We start from the raw sequence: 26,104 nt of genomic DNA on the forward strand, positions 1-26,104 counted from the left end.
GACATGGCAAGATTTATTTTCCTTTCAGTGGATGGCCATGTGAAAATAGCTATTAACCTTGGGTGAATAGGGAATTCTTTGGAATGAAAAACAAAGGCAAGTTTTTATATGATTCAATCCTCTGTGGGATCTCTGTGCTTTCCCTTCTCTGTGGTCAGTGGACTTTTCCTGTGAAGATATGCAATACCCCGCCGTTGCATGTGGCTCTGACTCATCCTCTTTGAAGCGACCTGGGGTTTGGAAATTTATGACACCTGATATTTCTTATTCTCTCCTTCATATGTATGTTATTTTCAGCTGCAGAAAAGTGTTACACAAATATGTTCTCCCAGTCATTACTCCCTTAAGATAGCTGTACTCCTTGATTCGTTCCTTGCCCATGGGGTTGGAAGGGAAGCCATGCTCCTTTTGACGGCATGTTCTATTTTTAAAGCAGTCAGCATTCATTGAGATTCGCCCACGCAGCATTCCCAGGAGGCATGGAAAGCCCTGCTATTCATATTTATTTTGGTTAAATTGGAACGAATACAAAATTAGATGGTGAGGAAATAGGTCTTGATCATGGCGGCGATGAGAATGAGTAAAAATTGTTGTGAAAAACTATACCCACATCTTGATTTTCACTTTTAGAGACTAAACTAAAAGGTTGAACTCATACCAACATGGTCCCACTCCTGTTTTGTCAAGCACTGTTTGTCTGTTTGACATGTCAAAGGAAAACAGCCTTTTATTTCAAATAGAATGTTGGATGCCATTCCCACTGTTCTCCATGTGAAACATAGCCTCTACCATTTTGCCCAGCAAAAACAGGCCCGCATTCTATCTGTTGCAGTTCACAAAATGACTTCACTCTATTCACTCCCCTTCTCCCTCCCATGGGACATTTTAATGTATCGACTTTAAAAAAAAAAAAAAAAGATTACTTATGCTACTAAAAGTTGTCCAATTCTAGGGGCACCTAGGTGACTCAGTCGGTTAAGCCTCCGACTTTGGCTCAGGTCATGATCTCGGAATTCGTGGGTTCGAGCCCCACGTTGGGCTCTGTGTTGACAGCTCAGACAGGGCCTGAAGCCTGCTTAGGATTCTGTGTCTTCCTCTCTGCCCCTCCCTTGCTCACGCTCTCTCTCTCTCTCTCTCTCTCAAGAATAAATAAACATTAAAAAAATTAAGCTGTCCAATTCTTTAAAATATCCCAACTTAACATCACTGGCTACTGCCAATGGTTAGAATCTAGATATAATCAGATAAACCTCAACCTCTGTCTTCCCATCTGTTTCCTGGATGTATATTCTTTTGTAAGAGGTTTCCCACTGAATATGGTATTCCCATGTTTTCCACATATACCCTACCATCTCTCGGAGTCACTTCACAAACTGATAAATCTTCCTGCTAAATTCAACAGATTTGGGGGGAAAACTTTCTTTTGGATCAATTGATTCTTTTTTGTTTGTTTTAATTATGGTAAAATAACACATCATGTAAATATACCATGTTAACCGTTATTAAGTGTCAAGTTCAGTGACGTTAAGTGCGTTTATATTGTTGCACAGCCATCACCACCTTCCATGCCCAGAGCAATTCCATCTTGCAAAGCTGAAACTCTGTCCCCCGTTAGATATAGATCAACCATTTTACATAAAGTTGTAGTATATGTGCTGTCGTAAAACGTCGTTTTTAACTGAACAATATACCATGATCCCGTTTCCATGTCAAAAGTTGTAATCTACATTATCATCTTCATGACTGGATTGTTGTCCATTAAATAATTGTGCAGGAATTTACTTAATCCATTTCCTATAAATAGAGGTATAGTATCATCTTTTTTCACATAGTGTAAACAAGACAGCGATGAAAATATTCGGGCAAATTTTTGTTCTTCAAGTTTTTATTAAATTCTAGTTAGTTAACATGTCCTAATTCTAGTTAGTATTTGTCCTTACAATACTACTTATATGTCAACAATTTTGTTCAAACCATTTTCCTCTTTTGTAGTTTTTCTTTCAGTTTCTATGAAGTATCTTTTGACATAAGGGAGTTTTATTCTTGTGGAAGTAAATTTCTTTTATATTTTTGTGGTATCTGATTTTTCCAACATTCTGAGGTTCTCATCACAACAAATATTCTTTTGCAACTGACACACACATACATGTATACATGATTATAAACTTAATTAGCTACACTTTCTAATGTTTTATTTTAAAATTTGGAATTCATTGTTACATTAGAATGAGGTAGTGTTTTCATAAATACAAATGCTCAGGTTTCCCAGTGCCATAGATCAAATATTTCATTTCCCTTTATTGATTAAAAAAATTTTTTTAAATGTTTTTATTTATTTTTGACAGAAGGACAGAGCAGGAGCGGGGGAAGGGTCAGAGAGAGAGGGAGACACAGAATCCGAAGTGGGCACTGGGCTGTCAGCACAGAACCCAACGCGGGGCTTGAACTCACAGACAGAGAGATCATGACCTGAGCTGAAATCGGATGCTCAACTGACTGAGCCACCCAGGCGCCCCTCCCTTTATTGATTTAAAACGTCATGTTTATAATATACTGAATCTCATAGGTACCTTAGTTTTATTTCTGGATTCTCTATCCCATAAATGGAACGACTAATATCTTACTGATAATACAGAGTTCTAATTATCGCACTTTTAAAATATATGTAATGCAGATATGGCTTTGTACCTTCTTTATTTTCATTATTTTTAGATTTTCTTTCAGTTTTTTCAAGATAAACTTATAACAATTACAAGCAACCTGCAAAAGACTCTTTCTGATGTTGCCCTGGAATATACTAACTTCAGGAAAAGTACTTTTTAGTAACATGACCTCTTTATCCAAGAAGCAGGTACATTGCTCAATTTGCTCAATTTTTCCTTTATGTTCTTCTACAGGTACAAAAAATGCTTGCTAATTTTATTAAAAGTATTTCATAATTTTAAAAAGATTTCTGTTGTCAATGGTTTATTTCTCTCTACTATATCTTATTATTCCTGCTCAAATAAAAAGTTCCTGTTGGTTTTAATATATTAATTATAACTAACAATCTCACTGAATATCTGAATTCAGTACTGAATATCTGAATTTAGTTTTTACAATTACAGTTTTATTTCTATGTGATGTCTATAACTTATATTTGGTGCTACAGTTGTATGATCTAATACTTCCAGGACAATATTTTAAAATAGTGCTGAAGGGTACCTGGGTGGCTCAGTCGGTTGAGCGTCTAACTTCAGCTCAGGTCACCATCTTGCGGTTCGTAGGTTCGAGCCCTACTTTGGGCTCTGTGCTGACAGCTCAGAGCCTAGAGCCTGCTTCGGATTCTGTGTCTCCCTCTCTCTCTTTGCACCTCCCCTGCTTGCACTCTGTCCCTCTCTCTCAAAACCAAATAAACATTAAAAAAATAAAAATAAATAAAATTGTGCTGAGAATAAAAGTGTTATTTTCCTCTCTCTAACAGAAATGCTTCTACCATTCTGTTTTGAAGCTGAAAGTTGTCTCATGGTCAGGTATGTGTGTGTCCATATAAAGATATATATTTGTCCTTCTAAGCTCTCCACCTACTTCACTAAAGGTGTTTGGCATCTATGTTAGAAATAGTTGTCAAATTGTTGTTATGTTACATTGAAAACTACAGGTATAAACACATAGCGTCTCCCCTTTGGAACTATTTCAGTACTTCCTAACATTGAGCCATTTTGTACTCCTCAAAACTGTTTAAAATTTTTACCAGTTATTTATAAAAAGAAAGCACAAGAGTTTACTAAAGTTGTAAGAACAGTACAATAAATTTTTCTATAATTCTTCACCTAGATTGATCAAATGTTAACCTCTTGCTATATTTACCCCACACCCATACGTTTATATTTACTGAGCTATTTGAGAAGAAATTGCAGTTATGATTAATCTGTTCCTCTAAACACTTCAGAATGTATGCAGTAAAAACTGGAACATTCTATCATACAACCACAGGTACAATGATCAAATTTAGGACATTGTTAACAATGATATAACGCTATGACCCAAGCTATGGTTTATATTAAAGTTTTGCCAATTGCCCCAAATGTTTTTTACAGCTCTTATTTTTCTGATCTAGGATCCAATCCAAGCTTTCCCATTAAATTCAGTTGTTCCTTTAGTATATTTTAACATGGAGAAGTTCCTCAGGATGGTTTTCCCTTCATGACACTGAAATTTTGAACAACGTCTTTATTGTTTTATAGGATGTCCCTCAAAATGACCTTTTCTTGTGTCCTAAGGATGAGGTCCAGCATTTCAGGCAGGAATGCCATAGAATAGTTGTGTCTTGCTCAGTGTATCACAAGAAACACCTGGTGTCAGTCCATCCGTTTTTGGTCATGTGCATTTTGATAAGGTGATGTGTGCCAGGTTAAATCACCATTTTCTTCTTTGTAATTAATAAGTAACCGGTGGAGGGAGGTAGACTTCAAAGACTGTAGAACATCTTTTTCTCATTTACATTTTACCCATGAGTTTCAGAATCCCTGTATGAGTTTTTCCTGAATCAAATAGTATTGTGCTGGTAGCAACATAGTGTTTCAAAGTCTGCCATTTATTTTTATATTCATTGGTTAGTATTTTAGTATAGAGAAGAGTTTCCCTTCTTCCTAGTTCCCTCCCTTCTTTCCTTCCTTCCTTCCTTCCTTCCTTCCTTCCTTCCATCCTATGGGACACATGCGTTCTTTTATCCCCAGTGGGTTATAATCCATTACTATCCTTATTACGTATTCCTTCATTGTACTGCCAGATTCCGTTTCTTAATATTTTATTTATTTGTCATCAATATTTATAAGTGACACTAATCTAGTTTTTATATCGTGTACTACCTTTATCTGGATTTGGTACAGCTTTTATATAGGCACTGTAAGGATAATCAGGAAGCTTCAGAACAGTTGAAATAACATAAAAATTAATCTGGTTTTTTTTAAGTTTGAAAGAATTTCCTTAGAGTATGAGATTGAGTAGACCTTTTGGCCTCTCTGTCTCTGTCTCTCTCTCTCTTTCTCCCCTCTCTTTCCAGTTTTGTGGTTATACTTTTTTTTTATCCTATATTTGATCTTGTTTAGGATAGACTTGTGTAAAGTACACTTTTATAATTATTTTAAGTCTTATTATAACTGATTATTTCTCCATTTTGACATTCTTACACTCTTCTCCTTACCCATCCCTTGATTTATTTATGTACTGAGTTTTATCTAAATTATTGCTTATTTTCCTCTTGAAGGTATAGCCCATGATATATGCACCAATTCTGTAAATTTTTACTTTTTCTGACTGACATTATCATCTTAACTTAGGTAATTTTTTCCTTCTGCTTTTCTTAGCTTTGTTTTCTGGTACTTTTTAACAACCTAAGTTTTATTCTGAATTCTATTTTTCTCTGAGTATAAGTTTGGCAATAAGTCATGGGTTTTTATTTGGAGTTTTCCCATTTTTGTTATTTCCTAAATATTCTGCAATTTCAGGCTTGACTTTCTCTTTGATTCTAGAGTTATTTTCCAGATGTTTTTATAAAATCAAAATGGTTGAGGTTTTATTGTTTTACTTTCAAAGTTGGCACTTATTTATAATATTATCGCATAGCCAAAAATAGACAATTTTGACTCTCCTTCTCACTTGCAATATTATTTTTCTTTGTAATCTAATATATTGCAAGTTTGTATAAATGCCCCATGAACATTTGAATTTAAAGTCCAGTGTCTGTGTATAACGTATACATTTCAATGTATGTTAGATCTATTTGATAACACATCATTCAATGTCTTTCAATATTCAATGTTGGATTTTTCAATATTCAGTATTATTCAACGATAACATATTATTCAATTATTTCACTCAAATATTCCATATATGCATTTACTAAATATTTGATCATCAAGGGCTGAGAAAAATGAGTTAAACTCTCCTACTTCCTTTTTTGTTAATTTGCTTGTGGCTCAAATTCAGCCTTATATTATAATCCCGTGCTTATGTGTTTTTTAAAATTTGCCTGTTGGTTTTCTATCCAGTTTATTCTGGAAAGATCAAATTTAACAAATAAAATGTAGCCAGGTCCAAACAAAACCTGAGAGGTAAATTCCATGCTTTGCCCTATCCTGTGCCCTACTTCCTCCCAACCCATCCATTCCAGGGTTTCCCCTCTGCTCTGGATCAGTGTGAATAGGCTTCAGGAAGTCTTACCCTTCTGAGAACAACTCATTTTATGCCTACTGCAATGAATCTCAATGAAAAATTGCAGTCCCCATGACAAAGTGAGAAATATATTTGGACACAAGGTATCCCATTGAGTTCCTGGGATCAGGCTGCTCCTAACACTCACAGCCTCTCTGTGATCCCTACTTCATAGTGGTCCCTACACCAGGCCCCCTAAAGTCCCATCCTATCTTTTATTTAAGCTCTAAGAGAAAATGCCTTTTCTGCACACACTGTGAGAGTATAGACTAACGTTTATGATGGGCCCGGCACTGCTGAGGCTGTCAAAACCTTATCCTCAAGCAGTAACAAGTAACCTTTTCTAGATCTTAGCCATGTAGTATTTGTTTTCAAAGTTTCTCGCCTTGGCCTCCAATGTTGGTATCAAGATTTCCAAAAATCACGCAGATACTAACCAATGGAATGAGGACAGGCAGCCAGTTTTGCCTAGCTTCCACACCAGGACTGTTTCTCAACATTTGAGGGGTGCATGAATCAACCAGGGGGCTCAGTTAGGATGTTCATTCCACCCAACTCTCGGCCCCCAAAGCTAATTTCTTAGGTCCGTCCAGGGCACACAAATCTAAGTGTCTACCAAGCAGCTCACTTAAGTCTGATGCAGTGTTACTAGTCTGCACTTTGAAAATGGCTCACCATGCTGGTTGACTTTGGATGCTCTCATTTGCTTATAAGAACCTCAACTAAGAAGTAGATTTTGATCTCTGATATGAAAGACTGGCAAAAATATCTGATTTTTCTGTGTTTTCCAGTGCCATTGGGTAAAATGTTGAAGAAAAAAAAAGTTTTGTTCTGAGTTATTCCTGCTTTGGGTCATTATAGTATCTAAGAAGGACTTCGCTCCATCAACATAGGTTGTAACTTAAAAATCATTCATCCCCAAGATCAAAGTTACTCAATATAGTTTTCCCCTTCATACATATGTCAAATGTAACATAAAGCAGTAGACAGAAAAAGAGAAAGAACAATGAAAAAATAAAGAAAATTTTTTCTTCTTCCATAAGATAAATACTATCGCATCCAGACCACCCTCCCCCAATCCACCTTTGCCTTGAAGATATTTTTGTTGAACACAGAGAGCTCTTTATTCTCCTTTAAACTGTAACAGGAAGAATAACTTGGGTGATGGTTTGACCCTTACCAGCTGGATCACTTTATTTGATAGGAAAATACGAGCCATATATTTAAAAGTAAGTAGTAGCAAGTGACTAATCAATAACACCCTTCAAAGGAAAGACCACAAAATTGAGCCTGGTGGTTAATCCCAGCACAGCTCATTCATCAATCTGGAAAGTTCACTCAATTTCCCTCCAAAGGCTCACTTTTCACAATCACTGTAGAAAATAATCCAAGAGCCCAGAGTTTAGAGTGAGGACATCTGGGAGGATTCCTAACTGTCTCTTAACTGGATGCTTGACTGTGGACAAGTTGCCAAATTCTCTGAGCCTCAATTTACCCATGTGGAAAAGAAACCATGCTATTCATGCAGGAGATTGCCGTGAACATTAAGAAAGATGAGGGACACCTGGGTGGCTCAGTCAGTTAAGTGCCCATCTCTTGATTTTGGCTCAGGTCACGATCTCACGGTTTTGAGATCAAGCCCCACATTGGGCTCTGTGCTGACAGTGCATAGCCTGCTTGGAATTCTCTCTCTCTACCTCTCTCTCTCTCTGCCCCTCTCCCATTTCTGTCTCTCAAAATAAACAAATAAACTTTAATAAAAATAAGAGAGATGATATATAAATGTTCCCTCCTCCAACCTTTCTGACGACATTCTGGTCTGTAAGGAAGCAACAGCATAGCACAGGCGATCCTGAACTGTTATCTCTCCACAAAGCTCTTAGTTTCACTCGGATATAGCTACTCCTGATTATTCTCCCAACATCATTCCACAATTCCCCATCCTCCTGAAGGATATGCTGCGTGTTATTTATTAAATATGATTTGTCTACTAAACGTGAGATAGGTAACTTCAACAGAAAATGAAGGACATCTAACAACACGGAATATAAGAGTCATGGGAGGCCACAGCCTCTGGTCCAGGGACCCTCGGACTTTCCGGCGATGTGGTAGGAGCAGAGGTGGGAAGCAGATTAGGGAAGTGTAATGTACTCTTGGTTCACGATTCTGTTAACCCCAGTTATATTGGCCGTACGTATCTGGCATCCATGAATGTTTTTTGAAGATGTTTTTCACTAAAAATTTGGAAAACCACTAAAACTGTCTGGCCTTCACATCCAGGGAAGAAAAGCAAAAGAGTTGTCCAGCTCACATGTCTGCTGATATCAAGACACAGGATTAGGCCCTGGGTTTTCCAAACCTGAGTTTCCTTTCAATTCTAACGTTCGTAGAGATACTGCATGTACAGAGACCCAAACTGGTTATGGAATAATTCAGTAGGGGATGGAGCTCCATGTGTCACATAACAAAGAAAGTTTTGACTTCTGCCCCCTTCCTACCCTAGCAATGCGGGAACCATCAAATGGTGTATTTCTGAGAAATTAAAAAAAAAAACCAAAAACCATAATCGCCATTTTGAATTCACAATAGCTGGAATGGTTTCTTTTTGACATGAGGCTGAGCATTTACTTAAGAAGCTTTGAAGCACGACTTCTCAGTAGTTCAGTGGACGGAGATTTCATTTCCCAAACTGCAGGCGTACCTGAATTTTTGGAGCCCCGTTGAATGAGCCTAAGAAATGCCTCCCCGACATCACAACTTCTATGTTAGCACCAAATCCTGTTTGATAGGAGAGACTAACGTGGCCATTCGGGGAGGGGGGACTTGGAGGTGGGGGTTGTGGTGGGAAGAGGAGCAGGAACTTAAGAGCAGCCAAGCGATGCTGTCACAAAGCACACTCCTTGAAACAAGAGCCCTGCACTCTAGTGGGTTTGGTTCCTGGTGAAGCTTTCGTTTCAGCCATTAATCTCTGTGCAGTGGGGTGGGGGGTGGGGGTGGGGGTGAGGGTGGTGGTGGGGGTGGGGTAAAAACCAAGTTGTGTTGTTTTAGTTGATTCTCATGACCAGTTCTGTCAGTCCAATTGTTCCACATCACCTCGAAGCCCCAAAAGGCTGAGCAGGGAGCTCAAAGAGTAGGAGTTAACGTTTCTGACCATGAAGGCCATTATTGATCCTTCTTCAAATTGTCACATCTGCTCTAACAGCTGAAGTAGAGGGAAACAAACAAACAAACAAACAAACAAAAACTATTGTCTTCAGTGAAAAAAGAATCTGAGGCAGGCAGGATGGGATTAACCCTTGTCTTCTTTGGGAAGGTGCTCATTATCTTATGAAAGAAAGTGAAGGTAGAGTGCAAAAGGAACCAAATGGCTAGAAATAGGATGAACGTATCACAGAAGAGGGAGCCGTTAGCAGGTGCCTGAGAACGGATGTTTGCTTTTGCCCTGAAGCCAGCCTAAAGCTCATTGGGTTAGCATGGTTCTATTTTTCGGACAAAAGAAAAGTTCCAATAAATGCATTTGCGAAATACAGTTTTTGGCGCCTATAAATTAGCTGAACCAGATATTTATCGGCTGGTGCCCTATAGAGAGAATATGGTAATTTGGGTCCCTTGGTACCTTGGAAACAGGATGTACACGAACGTCATGCCGGAGACATTTAACTGGAGATCCCCGGAAGACTGCTGAGACCCTCTGAAATGCATACTTTTGGTATCAATACTCCATGAGACCTGAGGACATCATTTAAGTGAATGATGACACAGCGAAGGCATGTCTGTGCTGACGCCCGGCAGGAAACAAAGGGCACAAACAGAGCAGTTTGGGAGGGGTTTGGTGAGGGATTATTTACGAAGGTGTGGGAAGAGAACACAGAAACCCTAGGTGCCCTAAAGGACCCCAGGACTAACAGAGGGGCCTGGATCGGGAAGGGAGGAGCCAGTTGCCAGAACTTGGGAACAGAGAGGGCTGTAAAGGGAGCTGGAAGCTTGGACGCAGAGAAGCAGCCAGAGGAACCCGAGCCCGGAAACTCACGCCAGGCCGGGTTCTCCTCCCGCCCTCTCATCTCCCGCCAGGGTTTCCCAGGCCAAGCCCAAAAGGGAGTCAGAAGTCAAGAGAACGCGTGGCAGTAGTGCGTCCAGAACGCTCCTGGAGCAGAGGACTAGGAGGATGGTGGAGAGCAGATCAGGAGGACAAGGGAGGACACACGAGCACCGTCCAGAGAAGGGAGACAACACGGTTCCCGCGCTGTGGCGGCTTCAGAACCCGACGTCCGGGTCCGGACCCGGACCCCACCACTGCCCGGTGGGAGGGCTCCGGCAAGTGATTAACTCCAAGGAGCCCCACCTCATCTGTGGTCCAGCCACCCCTCCAGAGGGTTTTAAGGATGCAACAAGCTAGAGTTGCTCACGCACCCCCCGGAGCCTCAGCGCCTAGGAAACATTAATCCCAGCTTAGCTGACTTCAGGTGATGGACCGGCCACTTCCCCGGGGCCTAGCTGTCCTCTGATCAATAAGATGCAGCCAGGAGGTCCATCACCCAGAAAGCTGCAGGGAGAGCCGCCGCGATGCCGCAGAGACTGAGCCAAGCAGGCCATGCTGGGTTTGCTGCCGCAGGTGGCCAGGCCGACGGTGACAGGCTTCTCCGAAGGTCCTCCCCAAATACGTGCACGCGGGCACACAGGTAATGCCACTGCCAGGCCACTTTCAGGAGGGGGAAGCCTCCCACCAAAACGCACGGGGAAGAAAGGGCCGTCTTTGCAACGCGCTCAAGGGCTAAAATCCTACAACATGACTTACGAAATGATAACTTCACCTGAACACGGTGACAAGCTGCCAGCGAACCCTGAGGAAAAACCCTCTAACATCCTGTTACTACGCAGGCAGGATTTAGATGCAGAAGGCAGTAACTAACACACAGAAACCCCTTTGTCTGTTTTCCAACCTGGAATCAATGAGGCAGCATTGGAGACTTCGAAGCTTCCCCCCAAAGCTCACGGAGTAACTTGGAAATGCTGTAACTTCTACACCAGGCAGAAACCTCCCCGTGTCTCGTTTCGGTGCTACTAGCAACCCTGTGAGGCTCCCTCTTGGTGTAGTTAAACCCGAGGCTCATTTCCAGAATATCCAAGCATCAGACGGGGCTGCAGGGTAGCTGCTCCCCAGGCCAGTCCAAACAGTCAAGTTCTCGAATGAAAGACAACTATTTTTTTCTTATTCGGAAAACTCCATCGGCCTTGGTAAATAGATGGTTTGTGGACTCGAGCTATTTTTAGATATATCCGTCTTCAGAAGATAAGCAAGGGCACCAGGGCTCTCCAACCATGTGTGCGATGGGAAACTGAGGCTGCACGCCTTGAGCCCATAGCGCTGAGTCAGGAGAGCAGCACAGGGCGGCACCTTTATGCTGCTCTGGGTCTGGAAGAGCAGGCTGACCTTCTGAGAAACAGAAACACCTGCTACGCGGGGCATAGAGTCAGACAGTGGGAATAGAGACGAGAGACACAGAGTCTCAGGTTGAGGGAGCCACCAGCTTGTGCAGGGGTTGTTGCTCTAAAGGGAATGAGACAGAGTATCTATAAAACGGAATAAGGGAAGTCAGAGCTTTGGGGAGAAGTTGATGGAAAATAATGAATTTGTAATCTTGTGTAAGTAAATTCCAGGATGGATGTTCTGAAACCATAACCAAATGTTACAGTTACTCAGACAAACAAAACAAACATACTTTTAAAATATCATTGTCCACTGGGCTCACTTTTAGGGGCGCCTGAGTGGCTCGGTCGGTTAAGCATCTGACTTCGGCTTAGGTCATGATCTCGCGGTTTTATGAGTTGGAGCCCCATGCCAGGCTCTGTGCTGACAGCTCAGAGCCTGGAGCCTGCTTCAGATTCTGTGTCTCCCCCTTTCTCTGCCCCTCCCATACTCATGCTCTGTCTCTCTCTGTCTCTCAATAATAAATAAATGTTAAAAAAATTTTTTTTAATAAAATAAAATAAAATATCACTGTCTCAAGACCATTTGAATTACAATCAAAAGTTAAAAACAAATTTCTTTTAGGAGACTATAGCTCTTTTTGGAAAGGCCACTTCTCTTGATTAGCTTTCTAGTATTTATCACCACTCTGGGGCAGGCCCATTTCTGGCCCATTAACTTGTTTCTTTCTTTTTGTACAGTTAATTGAAATAAAGAAACGTTGTGGTGAGGCAATGAGAGGAAATTCTTCTCATAACAAGGAAATTAAGATTTTGTTTTATTGTTATGACAATCATTCTGGTTAATTACAGCTTATAAGTGCATTGCAGGACCAATAAGAAACTTGGATATTCTGAGCTGGGATACTTCATTCATTGTCATTTATGAGGGAAGGCAAGTCAGAATTCTAAGGCCGAGAAAGGAGGGAAGGGAGAGGGGGAGGGAGGGAGGGGTGGGACGGGATTCATCTTTCCTGTTCAACCATAGACACAAGCACTGGGCTTCTCTTTCCTGTGTATGGATAAAACTGGTAGATGGCAGAAAAAGAAAGACTGTATCTGTACTTACCTGTGAATGAGATGAGGAATAATGGTTGGCAGACCAAGACCAGTAGGAGGAAAGGAAGGCCAGCCTCAAGGGATGCCGTCAGAGATCCCAGCTGCCGTAAGTGTCCTGGTACCCTGGCTTTCCGAAGTCAGATCAGTTTTATCTTGAGGGCTCTGCACAGGTATCCTCAGTGTACCAGCCAGGGCCATGGCAAGAGGTAGACGCACACTCCCACTTGGTGATGAAGAGGGGGCTTAATGCAGGTTCTGTTTATAAATGTCCAGGAAGCCAAAAGGCAGAGTGCCAAAGCCAGGGGCTAATAACACTAAGGAGAGCAAAGAGAGGGGGTGGTCCTGGGAAAGAGAGAGACAGACCTGCAGAACAGAAGTAATCAGAGCAAGACAGTTGTAGGAAATTAGCTGAGCAATGGGCCAGGGACAGGAGCTGGGCAATGAAGACCCTTGGGTCCAGATATCCTTGGCATTCAGGGACAGGAGCCCTTTGCACAGTCTGCACTGGTCAGCCTCCCAGGGCACTGAGCAGAGGCAAAAAGGTGAAGCTTCTGGAGAGGCATATGGAAGGGACTCTGTATACTCATCCGTCTGGTTGTCCCATCTGGTCCTATTTACTGAATTAGAAAGATGTAGGTTGGGGGCACCTGGGTGGCTCAGTCGGTTAAGTGTCCGACTTCGGCTCAGGTCATGATCTCACGGTTCGTGAGTTCGAGCGCCGCGTCGGGCTCTGTGCTGAGAGCTCAGAGCCTGGAGCCTGCTTCCGATTCTGTGTCTCCCTCTCTCTCTGCCCCTCCCCCACTCATGCTCCATCTCACCCTTTCTCAAAAATAAACAAGTATTTAAAAAGAAAGAAAGAGAGAGAGAGAAAGAAGAGAGAGAGAGAGAGAAAGAAAAGAAAGGAAGAAAGAAAGAAGGAAGAAAGAAAGAAAGAAAGAAAGAGAAAGAAAGAAAGAAAGAGAAAGAAAGAAAGAAAGAAAGAAAGAAAGAAAGAAAGAAAGGAAGGAGGGAAGGAAGGAGGGAAGAAAGACGTAGGTTGGGTGGGACCACAGTGTGGATGTACAACCATAGAGACAGAGGGGCCCAGGCAGCCGAGGTGGCAGACAATCTAGTATCCAGTCTGTTATCATACTGCTATGAAAACACCAGGTTTTTCAGCCCTGGGAACACAATTTTCCCCAAACAGATCTGTGACCGCAGGTGGGGAATCCAGGAGATCCAGGGGCAGGTAGCATGCCGATGCCCAAGGAGATGTTATATTCCAGGAAGTGACCTTGCTACCAGAGTCGCGGGCGCCAGGATGGCGTTCAGAGTCTGAGCGAGGGACCAGGTTCGGAGCAGGTTTTTAGGGTATCCACATCCCAGAACAGATGGGAAGCTTGACTAAGGCTAAGATTTGAATTAATTTTGAGTACACCCATAAAGAACGGTGTGGCAACATAGTCAAATCATACTTTCTTCACTCAGTTTCAAAATAGCTACTGATGAGGTGGAAAGAGACAGATGAATCTCCTTAAAATTAGATCTTATTCCTTGTTAAGTGGAAAATGTATTGAACATCTCTGCACTGGGTGCCATCCCAGGTTAAGAGGATGTCAAAAGCAACAAGATAGACAGTCATGGAGCTTGCTTGGTGAAGGGTCTACAAGAACCTGAAAAATACTTATTTCTATACATACCTGAATGTTAATACTATAAGAATAGAGATTTTGTATGTTTTGTTCTAAGCAGGATCCCAGAACCAGGGCTATTTGTTGACTGACTCACTTTGGACATAGTCAGTAAGAATTTGACTGGCCAAGGAAGACATCATTGTTCACTGCCTTAGGAACTGTACAAACACATGCTGGCCAACCAAAAATGAAGCTGCACGTAAAACTCAGTAGGATCCCATCATAAATGATGAATTATGACCAACAGGTGCAAGAGGTAGAACATTTACCACAACTGATCAGACCCACAAAAGAAAAGTATCATTGAAAGACATTTTTATTTTATGCCCCTTCAATTTTGGGGGTGGCAGGGGATAAATATGGCATCGCTCTTTTGTTGACCTGCACCTTCAAAATCCTACACAGGTCGAATCTTTCCCTAAAGTGAGCATGTGATTGGAGGAAAATATTTCCAAAGGCATCCACCTTCTACAGGCCGTTAATTCTATATCCCTGATGCCCACATTTATTCCCAATTAATTTTTTTTTTCAAAACCATCACATTTAAAATTTAGCACTAACAACCGTGAAGCTCTTAGCACATTTCTTTCAGCCAGGTATTTTAATAACGGTGTTCAATCTTCCCTCCTTGACCATGTTGTTTCACACGTTGACAAGATTTATGACAGACAGTAACTGACTCCATACGACAGGGCAGTTTTTTTCCGAGGACCGGGTACATTAAGAGAAAATAAGGAATGGCTCCTGATGGCTGTTTTGAAAAATCTGCACCGCATAAAAATTGATAACAGTTGAGTCACTCAGGGCAGGAAAAGGACAATTTGTAAAACATTCATTATAAACAGCAAACTTTTGAACTTTTTGCATTTGCTTTTCTCCCAGAGACTTCAGCAGTTTTGTCCACTTTGGTACAAAATGATCAGAAAAACCCCACTGTTTATAAAATAAAACCCTATTTTTCAAGAACCCATGATTTTCTGTGTCCCCAGGGGACGTGGAGGTGAAAGCCAAAAATGAAGGAAATCTTAAAATTCAGGGAAAACTCTGGCAGTCAGCCCTACTCACAGTGAGAACCCTCCATAGCTCTGTGTGCTAAGCAATGAAATAGAAATTCAAACGTCACCATGGCCACCTTCCTGAACAGAGATTGGAGTTTCTTCAGCTCACTATTATCCCTGGTGTGAAAGCAGAAAAAAGACAGTATGAATCATGCAGCTGCTGGAAAAGATTATCTGTGACATTACCAAACCTATCATAAAACAGGAGGGGGAGAATTGAAGACTTGATGAGAATTCATGTCAAATGTGAGTGCCTCCTAATGATTCTATGGGTTCACTTTATTTTATTTTGGGAGAAGGGGCAATGACAGTATCACCATGAAAATCAAACTAAGTTTCTCCGTTTCTTTTTATGTCTTAGAAAATGCTAAGGGGAAGAGGCAAGATGAGAGCATTCTAAACAGGATAGGGCGCCTGGGTGGCTGAGTGGGTTAAGCATCCAACGTACGCTCAGTCATGATCCCCCGGTTTGTGGGTTCAAGCCTCGCATCAGGCTCTGTGCTGACAGCTCAGAGCCCAGAGCCTGCTTGGGATTCTGTGTCTCCCTCTCTCTCTCTGCCTCTCCCCCCGCCCTCATTCTCTCTCCCAAAATTAAATAAACATTTTTTTAAAAAAAGTAAATACTCTTGGCGCGCCTGGATGGCCCAGTCAGTTGGACCTCTGACTTCAGCTCAGGTCATGATCTCACAGTTCGTGGGTTCGAACCCTGCCTCAGGCTCAAAATAGACACCTGTTTGAGATTCTCCCTCTTTCTCTGCCTCTCCCCTGCTTGCTCATGCTCTCTCTCTCTCTCTTAAAACTCAATAAACATTTTTAAAAAGTGTTTAAATAGGATAAAATAAATATTTGAGTTTAAGAAAGTGGAAAATAATGCAGTATATTAAACTCGATTATAGATAGATCTTTCCTATACACATGGATATAGATTTCTCTTTGGGCAAATAATGAGCTTACTTCCTGTACTACATTGGCACTGCTTTTCTCAAGGAATCTTAGTGAGTCAATCAGGAGGATATAAAAGGTGAAATAAGCAGTGGTTTAGTATAGACAATATAGGTAAAGCACCAACAAAATCATTGCATTTCACTATTTGCCATAGAGCCACATGGAGCTGTGGAGGGTTGAAATGTTTCTGATTAAAATGAGGATTTTTTTCAACTGCTTTCTTGATTGAATGAATGTCTACTACTTGCTTTTAAAAAATCTGATGTAGGGGCACCTGGGTGGCTCAGTCAAATGTCCGACTTCAGCTCAGGCCATGATCTCATGGTTCATGGGTTTGAGCCCCACATTACGCTCTGGGCCAACAGCCTGCTTTGGATTCTCTCTCTCTCCCTCCCTCTCTGCCCCTACCCTGCTTATTGGTGTGCTCTCTCTCTCTCAAAAATAAATAAATAAACTTAAAATATGTATTTTTAGGAAACATTTTTTTAATCTGATGTAATTCTTAACAATTGTTCTATTACAAACAAATGCTTAAATAAAACTAGGAGATTTTCTTTCAAATATTTGTTGGTGGCTTTATCTGAAAAGAGTGTCAGAATAATGTTTTGAACCAGTTTAACTTTGATGGCATAGAAAAGGAGGGGAAATGTGATATTTAGGAAACTCTATCACTTAATTTTCTATTTTAACTGGATCTTTAATAATATCTTTAAAATACGACACATTATCACAGGTTAAGCAAAGTCTTAAGTTCCGATCTGATGGTTTCCCATGGTATATGGCTCAGGGTTAAAGCAAAGGTAAAAACTTTTTTCTCTATAGGAAAAACATAACATATGGCTAAGGGAATAAGCAACATAAAAAACAGTCTTTCACTCTCTCTCTTTCTATGTATATATATATATACACACACACATAACATATATATATATATATATATATATATATATATAATTAGCAAAATATAGTAAATATGTTAAATTGCATAGAACTTGGTAAAATTAGTATGTAGGTGGTATGTTTATATGAATGATCTATACAGACAGATGTGATATGCATATGTATGGATGATCTACGTATGTGTCAGTTTTCAGTGTGTTCCAGATTTATGAAGGTAGAGAGGAGGGACGGGAAAGACTGGAGTGACCTATATCAAAATGGTAATCTCTGGAAATTTTGGTCTTTTGTCTTTGGACTTTTTTGTAACTTTCTAAAATTTCTGTAAAGACCATATGTGAGTTTTTAAAATAAATATGATAGGGGCGCGTGGGTGACTCAGTCGGTTGAGCTTCCCACTTTGGCTGGGGTCAGGACTCACTGTTGGGTTCACGTCCCTCATTGAGCTTTGCACTGCCAGTGAGGATCCTGCTTTGGAGTCTCTCTGTCTCTTTCTCTCTCTCTCTCTCTCTGTCCCTCCCTTGCTCATGCTCTCTCTCTCTCTCTCTTTCTCTCTTTCAAAAATAAATAAATTATTTTAAAAATTTCTCTTTAAATTTACAATGAGTATGATAGATACCCTGTTTGACTTCCAAGATCCTGATTGCCTTCCAAGAGTCACTCTTTTATACCCTGCTGCATTTCGTGGATGGCTGAAATGTATGGACAACATCTATGAACTCAGATTATTGTTTTGGCCAATAGGATCCCAATTTCGGTTGGCCAACGGAGAGCAGTTGCAGGGCATTTTGGGAAAGTCAGCGTGAAGTTGGGTGTCTATTTTCCTGGCTCTTTGTCAATGGTGTCATCAAGGATGATTCTATCCCTTGACCAACAATGACTATTTTTAAAAAACAGTCTCCTTTTTTCTGTGGGCTTCACTAAAAATCCCTTAACCCCAAGTTCTGTTAGTAGCCTTGGGGTACTGTGCTGGTCTTACATCAGGTCCACACCTTTTAAATAATCTCTTCAATATCTCTTTACAGATAACACAGTTTCATGTATGATCTTGTTGCTACGGGAAACATAACCAAAACATGGGGATAATTCCTATGACTACATTTTCTGGAGCTCTACCATTAATGCTGTTCTTGAGACTTCACTGACCATGAGAAACCATTGGAGATGGAGTTCAAGATACACTCATATAACACCATATATTGCAACGGAATTGCTGTAAGAAATGTTAATGTTTGAACTAAGGTAGCTGGGATAGAGCCAACCAGTGTTACGAATTTTTTACTTGTTATCGGGACATAAAGTCTTTTGGAAAGTTTTTAAGGTCCTAGGTTGTCTTTACAACCATCCTAAAACACATTCATTTTCTCTCCTACTTCTCAATTTTAATTCCTTTTCCCCATCATCTTTCCTGGTATCACCAATGCCTTTCCATCCAGGTCTGCCATATGTGCTTGGGGGCAGGGAGCAGTTTCTCTCCCGTGATAAGAATCATCTGGCATAAGCTCTGACAATGATGAAGTAACTGGAATCAGAATTAACCTCTTGCCTGAAAAGACATGTACATGAGGAAATTATCAAAGGCCTGGAAAAGAAATATCACAAAGGCAAATGAAATCATTCCTGGAGCTCACACATGGCCAGGGATAATGTTAGTTTCCCACCAGCCAGACGGAGACAAACCTTGCAAGCCATAGGGCAAAAAGATGAGAACTCAGAAGGATGTTGCCTCAGTTATGAGACCAAATAGGTCCTATGCTGAAGGTTGCACTGATATTGCTGAACAAAATTTAAGAACAAGCTTGACAAGAATCAAGCTGTTCCCAAGGAACTTAACTGTGTTCCACAAAGTCACTTACCCATAGTTCCAGAAACACTGAAAATTCTGATAATCAACAGATGTTGGGCATTCATTCAGAAATTACCAGCTATGCAAAGAAGCAGGAGAAAACAACCCATAACAAAGAAAATAATCGGTCAATAGAAATAGACTCTGTAATGATAAAGATCATAAAATCGGTAGATAATGACATCAAATGGTACAATTTAAACAAGTACAGCTTATTGTGTGTCAAGTTTACTACCATAAACCTGTAAGGTTTTTTTTTTTTCCAAATAATCAGTTGACATAGGTCACTCAATATTTTTCCATCCACAAAACCTGTCGTCTACTCTCAGTGCGACCATGCCACAACGTGCAAATGATGATTGTAAGAATGTCACCTCTTCCTATTTTATGAAGTTGCTCCTCGGGATCCCAAAGGATGCCATGCCCAAAGTGATTTGCCTGGAAATCTGAACGTTGAGGAGCTGAAGGTGAAGGGAAAATCAAAGCCAGAAGGAGGAATGAAGTCAGGATGCAACAGCCACTGCAGAGGGCTGCCCTGGCCACGGCCATGCCCACAAAGATTTCCACAAGTACAAATAAGGCCACTGACTGTTTCTCCCAAACACCGAAAACCGAAGTCTTTCCAACTTCATAATGAGAACCAAAGTAAGTGAACACAGGCAAAACAAGTCCTCTGTGGCATGGTATAATTATTTGTCCGAGTGCCGTATTGCAAGTCCTAAGTGGAGTCCCACAGCCTCCCTTTTTTTCTCACCTTCCCCATCCTCACAGGCAGGTCTGTGCTGAGGACCGCACAGTCCAGGGAGTTGATAACAAGTGTGAAGAGTGGAATTAAGACAGGAAAATTGGGCTGCCTGGGTGACTCAGGTGGTTTAGCGTCCTACTCTTGATTTGGGCTCATGGATTGTGAGTTCAAGCCCCACATCGGGCCCTGCACTGTCGGTGCAGATTCTCTTGTCTTGGGATTCTCTGTCTTCCTCTCTCTCTGCCCCTCTCCCACTCGCTGTCTATCTCTGTCTATCAAAATAAAGAAACAAACAATAAGAAAAAGACTGGAAAATTAATGATGTCTTACTCTTTCAGATGCATTCACTTCTCAAAGAAATTACAAGGGTGTTAACTCATTTGATCCCCATAAATTGCTTGCAAAGCAAGCAACACCAGCATGATCACCCCAAATGTATCCTGTGACCAATGAGGAGTGGAAAGCAGAGGCATTAAGTGGAGTGAGGCATTCTTGTCAAGGCCAACTCAGGTGTGAATGTCCCACTGGATCAAAGGAAACTCACTCGGATTTGTTACCTGTTTACTCGGACCCAGAGCCCAGTGGGGCTCCAGCCCCAATCTTTGAGGTCTGTTAGAGTCCTGTTTATTGGCAGGGACCGTTTGGGAATGTGGTGCTACATCCTTATTTCTTAAATGAGAAAATAAACAACTAGGGAAACTATCAATGCAAAGATAAGGACAGAGAATCCTAAGGGAAGACGTGAGCCAATCTGCTGCTGTTTGTTTTCTATGCATTAGCAGAAACCATCAATATAGTCAGCATTCTTTCAGCTGAAGAGACACCACATTAAACGACTTCCGTGAAGCACTTTGATGAGCATGAATAATGTTCTCAGTCACCAACACAAGAGTTGAGTCTTCCATTATCATGAGTTTTCTCCTTCAGTATTAGTCCAAGCTAGAGAGAACCAGAGACTTCTGTTGGTACAATAAAAACATAAATAATTAAAAAGACTTAGGTTGCCCCTTCCTTTCACATTTCCTATCCAAAATGGCCATAAATCACTTCCATTAAAATAACTCATTTTTGTAAACCCTGGTTCTGTGTTAGGTTTATGTGCTTCCATTTGATGTATGCATCTGACACAGAAGAATTAAATTACTTGTTCTAGGGGTGCCTGGGTGACGCAGTCGGTTAAGCGTCCGACTTCAGCCAGGTCACGATCTCGCGGTCCGTGAGTTTGAGCCCCGGTCCGTGAGTTCGAGCCCCGCGTCAGGCTCTGGGCTGATGGCTCGGAGCCTGGAGCCTGTTTCCGATTCTGTGTCTCCCTCTCTCTCTGCCCCTCCCCCGTTCAAGCTCTGTCTCTCTCTGTCCCAAAAATAAATTAAAAACGTTGAAAAAAAAAATTACTTGTTCTACAGTGTCCTAGATATGTGATCACCACTCAGTACTTCCAACAAGGGGAGGCCATGAAAGCAGGTTTCACAAGAGACCACCCACAACTTTCTGCTTCTTCCAGAGATTTCATCCTCCAAGCCCTGAACCAGATCATTAGCCACAATTAATTAACTCTAATTAAGGACCCCTTTTAAGAGTAGACAATCTGAGAGCACCAATAACAGCAACAACAGCCTACTAAGTGTTTGGTGCCTAAGACCCTTTCTTATATCAAATGCTCAAACATAAGCATGCATGGTTAATTCTATTCTCTCCATTTTGCGGACTTAAAATGATAATGGACTTGACTAAATCTCCATAAATGACCAGGGGAACCTGGATTTGACTCAAGTTCTCTCTGACTTAAAGTTCTTAAAGTTCTTAAAGTTCTCTCTGATCTCATCAATAAAATCTTTCTTTAGAAACAATAATTAAAAGGGGCACCTGGATGGCTCAGTCGGTTAAGTATCCCACTTCGGCTCAGGTCATGATCTCGTGGTTCATGGGTTCGAGCCCCACGTCGGGCTCTGTGCTGACAGCTCAGAGCCTGGAGCTTGCTTCAGATTCTGTGTCTCCCTCTATCTCTCTGTGCCCTTCCCCAGCTTGTGTGCTCGCTCGCTCTCTCTCTCAAAAATAAATAAACATTGAAAAAGAATAATTAAAAGATGACTCTGGTCCAATTAGTGGAAAAGGATATGAGATGTCAATTGCTTTAATAGCTGTCCTCAAAACAAGATTATGACCATGTGGTAAGGCAGATGGGGAAGACTTCTATTATTGCACTTCTTTAGGGAAAGCAGTTTCCCAAAGTGCTTCCATGCCCAACCTTGGACCATTCTATACATGTAAATTCAGTTCGGAGATGTCACTCACCCTCTGAGCAGGTTCTTCTAATTCTACTCAAACCCATCAACAGTACCTATTGGTAGTAACAAGTAATACGTACCAAGTGCAGGAACATGACACAACCAATCCATTCCTTTCTGGGAAATTCTCAGCCTTTATGTATTGCAGCAAACTGGACTTTGACATCATAATTGGATTGCAAGCAACCTGGCAAAGCAGAGAATGAATAGATTTGGGAGTCAGGCATAATTGGAGTTCAATCCCAGCTTCATCACTTAACAACTGATTAACCTTAAGAAGCTCACAGAGTATTCTTTTCCTTACATCTAGAAAATGGAGTGTACATAGTGATAGGAATTTTAAGTGAGATAATGCAAGCAAGATATTTAGTGATAAATTAATAAGTGTGGGTATGTAATTATCACAGAAATACACACACACACACACACACACACACATATAATCTTAATTGTTCTAGAATTAATTCAATCTCTCTCTACGTATACGTGCAGACTTACTAATAAACTACCTCTCAACATACTCTTCCACACAAGTTTCATTTGTGAGAGAACAGTGCAGTAATGCCTGAAGTAAGTGGAGGAAATACTGAACACTATGACCAATCCCAGATTTGGAAGGACAAGGAGAAAACTAGGAACGAAATGGAGCCACACTTTCTGGTTCTACAATGAAAGGATGGAGCACCAAGTAGGTGCTCCTCAACTTGTGTTTTCCCTTCTAACTTGGCTCTCTGATACCATCATGTGTGTTCTTTGACATCACCATAACATCCTCCTGATCTGGAAAGGGAGTCTAGAAGCAAGGGATAAAATTTGGGAGGGACACTTTAAAAAAAAAATCACCTTGGAATCATCTTGTGGCAGTTGAGTTTCAACTTGAGCAAACGAAAAAAATATGTATTGTAAACACCTCCAACTAAATGTCCTTACTCGAAGTCCATCTATTTAAGATAATGTCACATCAAAGTAGTTAATTCGCTGTCTGAGTGGGGACAAAAATCAAACTTAAGAGGAATACTCTAATTCCTTGAGGTCTATTCCTGCAGGGAAAGGAAAATATTTCTCCCTCTACTCTTCTGAGTTCTTGGCCAGACCCTTGTAAGAAAAGACAGATGAACAAGAGAAAAACAGTTTACTCACATGTATTCCTCATGTACACATGGAGTGACCCAGGAAAAAATGAGTGCCTCAGAGGGTTGCTTTAGAATTCCAGTTTATATAGCATCTTTAACAAAGAACAATAAATTCGTGGCGATATGACAGGATAAAGGAAAACAGTTTTAGGCTTCTGAGGTCAACAAACTGTAGGAAGGTAAACTAACAATAAAGACTAGTTGGTGAAGTTAGTTATATACATTTTTCTGGTACCGTTCCCAGGCTGATATAATCCAAAATTATCTCCAGTGTTTAGCTTTTGTCCTCCCTTGTAGAGAAGGGAGGAGGGACACCTTTGAAATGTGTGTCCTGCTTTTAAGCAAATGGGGGAAGGGCAGGGATCTTCTCTTGTATCTGCTTCTTCTCAATTGCCTTCAGCTCAAAATATTCCTTATGTCAAAGTGGCATATTCTGGGGTGGCATCTTCTGCTACCCTTTATTCCCAACATAGCAACCTTGACTGGGAGGCAATGGATTTTTACAAATACCAAGAGAAAGCACCAAATGACAAAGCTCCAAGACCTTCAGGTGCTCACACTCCCCGTTCTTTCTCTACTTCCTTAAAGAGCTTAACAAAAGAACATATCATTTATCATTCCGTTGTCTTTACAGTGCAGAAAACTCAATTTATACTGGATTAAATAATAATAAGGCTTTATTGGCTCATGTACCTGAACATCCTGGCGGCATACAGGATTTCTTGACCCAGCTGCAGAGAATGCCATCTGTTCACTAAGACTTTCACAGTATTACAAGGCATAATAGTGGCTGCAGGATCAATATGACCACTGGTGACTGGTTACCTTTGATGAAGGCAGTAGAGTATGTTGGTAGACATAAGCCAAAACTGACACCCCGGAACTAGGGATCAGTTTTCTCCTATATGAATGAGCTGATTGGGGAGGAATGCATACACTAACAAACATCTGGTCCTATGTGAAAGAGGTGGAGGAGAGTGGGCACTGAGTAGGTATACAAAAATACACTGAAAACACTAGAAGCCATCATTATCTAGGACTTCTGTGATTTCAACAGAGAAATTCAAGCTAGGCTCCATTAATCAGGAAATGCATCAAAAAAAAAAAAAGCAGGGGAAAAAAGATCTACGCTACATTGGAAACAGACTAACTCCTTCTTTTTAAAACGAATGGATAGAAAAAAAATATGTATTGTAGAACCTGTGTCAGTTAGGTATGGGTTTGGTCACATACAACAGAACAGCACAAAACATCAGTAAGTTAAGCAAGATGAAAGGTTTTTTTGTTACATGAAAGAATATAGAAAGATCTAGTATGGTGACTCCTTAAATTAAAAGAGCAAACAAAAAATAATGAAGGACGTCTAGCATCTATTTTCTGCTCTCAATGCTGGTTTACCTCTTCACTCGGCTCAAAATTTAAAATATCTGTTAAAGCTCTACTCATTATTTCTACATCGCAAGCAAGTAAGAAAAACAAGAGGCCAAGGAAAACCAGAAGAGTACTTGCCCCTCCTTCAGCACCTTCTTTATTTTTTTTTATTTTTTAAAAAAGTTTTTTGATTTTTTTTTTTTTTTATTTTTGAGAGACAGAGACAGAGACAGAGTGTGAGGGGGCAAGGGGCAGAGGGAGGGAGACACAGAATCCGAAACAGGCTCCAGGCTCTGAGCTGTCATCTCAGATCCTGACACAGGGCTCAAACTCATGAACCGTGAGATCATGACCAGAGCTGAAGGCGGGCGCTTAACGGCTGAGCCACCCAGGTGCCCCACCCCCCAGCACCCTCTTCTGAAAGTGACTTCTTCAAAGTCCTGTACAACACTTACCCTTGCATCTCATTGGCCAGAAACTTATCACATGACCATATTTATGCAAAAAGAAGGCTGCCAAGAAACGTAGCCTTTTAGTAGAATACACTACCTACCCTTTGGAACCAAAGGAAAAAAGCAAGAATAAATACTGGAAACTATTAATGGTATAATTTTCATAACTAATGAAAATCACCTAGAACAACCAAAACAAATTGAAAAAAAAAAAAAAGAACAAGTTTAGAGGGCTTATACTATTTGTTTTCAAGCATTTTAATAACAGTAAAATAATCAAAAGAGTGTGGCTTTGGCATAGGAATAAACATACACAGCAATGGAACACAGTATCCAAAAACAGATGGAAACATATATAGTCAATTTTTGGCAGTTTCCAAAGTTATTCCATGGGAAAGAAAAGTAATTTCAAAGAATGTTTGCTGTAAAAACTGGATGTCAGTTTCGGAAAAAACTTAACCTCAACCATTGTTTTACAACATACATAAAAATGATACAAAATGGAACCCAGGAGTTAAGTGTAGGAGCTAAAATTCTAAACTTCCTAGAGGAAAATATAGGAGCGAATCAGTGTGTCAGGTTTAGGCAAGAGTTTCTTACAGAGGACACGAAACCCACAAACCGTATAAGAAAACTGATATGATAAAACTGACGTCCTTACAATTAGGAACTTGGGCTCTTCAAACAACAGAATTAGGAGATTGAAAAGATAACCTACAGAGTGAGAGAAAAAGTTCGCATAACATATATCAGACTCAAAGCATGGGTTTAGAGTTTAAAGGGAGTCTTAGAACTTAATAATAAGAACCTCAATGATTGAAAAATAGGCAAAATTTATCACCAGACACACACAAAAGACAACATATGAGCAGCCATTAAAAACATACAAAGTTGCCCAATACCGCTGGTAATTAAGGCAATGCCAATTTAAAACCACAATGAGTCATTACTAATAGGTCACTGGAATGACTAAAACTTA

The 26,104-nt window shown here is 40.7% G+C and overlaps 1 long non-coding RNA gene across 1 annotated transcript; it reads left to right on the forward strand.

The window, feature by feature from the left end:
• The first annotated feature begins 15,548 nt into the window (after nt 1–15,548).
• LOC109260145 (uncharacterized) lies at nt 15,549–18,608 on the forward strand. Its single transcript, XR_002076884.2, has 2 exons — nt 15,549–15,697; nt 18,319–18,608. It is a non-coding gene; the product is annotated as an uncharacterized LOC109260145 (long non-coding RNA).
• The last annotated feature ends 7,496 nt before the right edge of the window (nt 18,609–26,104 follow it).

This window comes from Panthera pardus, unplaced genomic scaffold (genome assembly GCF_024362965.1).
Source record: "Panthera pardus isolate Hobbes unplaced genomic scaffold, ASM2436296v1 HiC_scaffold_15, whole genome shotgun sequence".
Classification (NCBI taxonomy): Eukaryota; Metazoa; Chordata; class Mammalia; order Carnivora; family Felidae; genus Panthera; species Panthera pardus.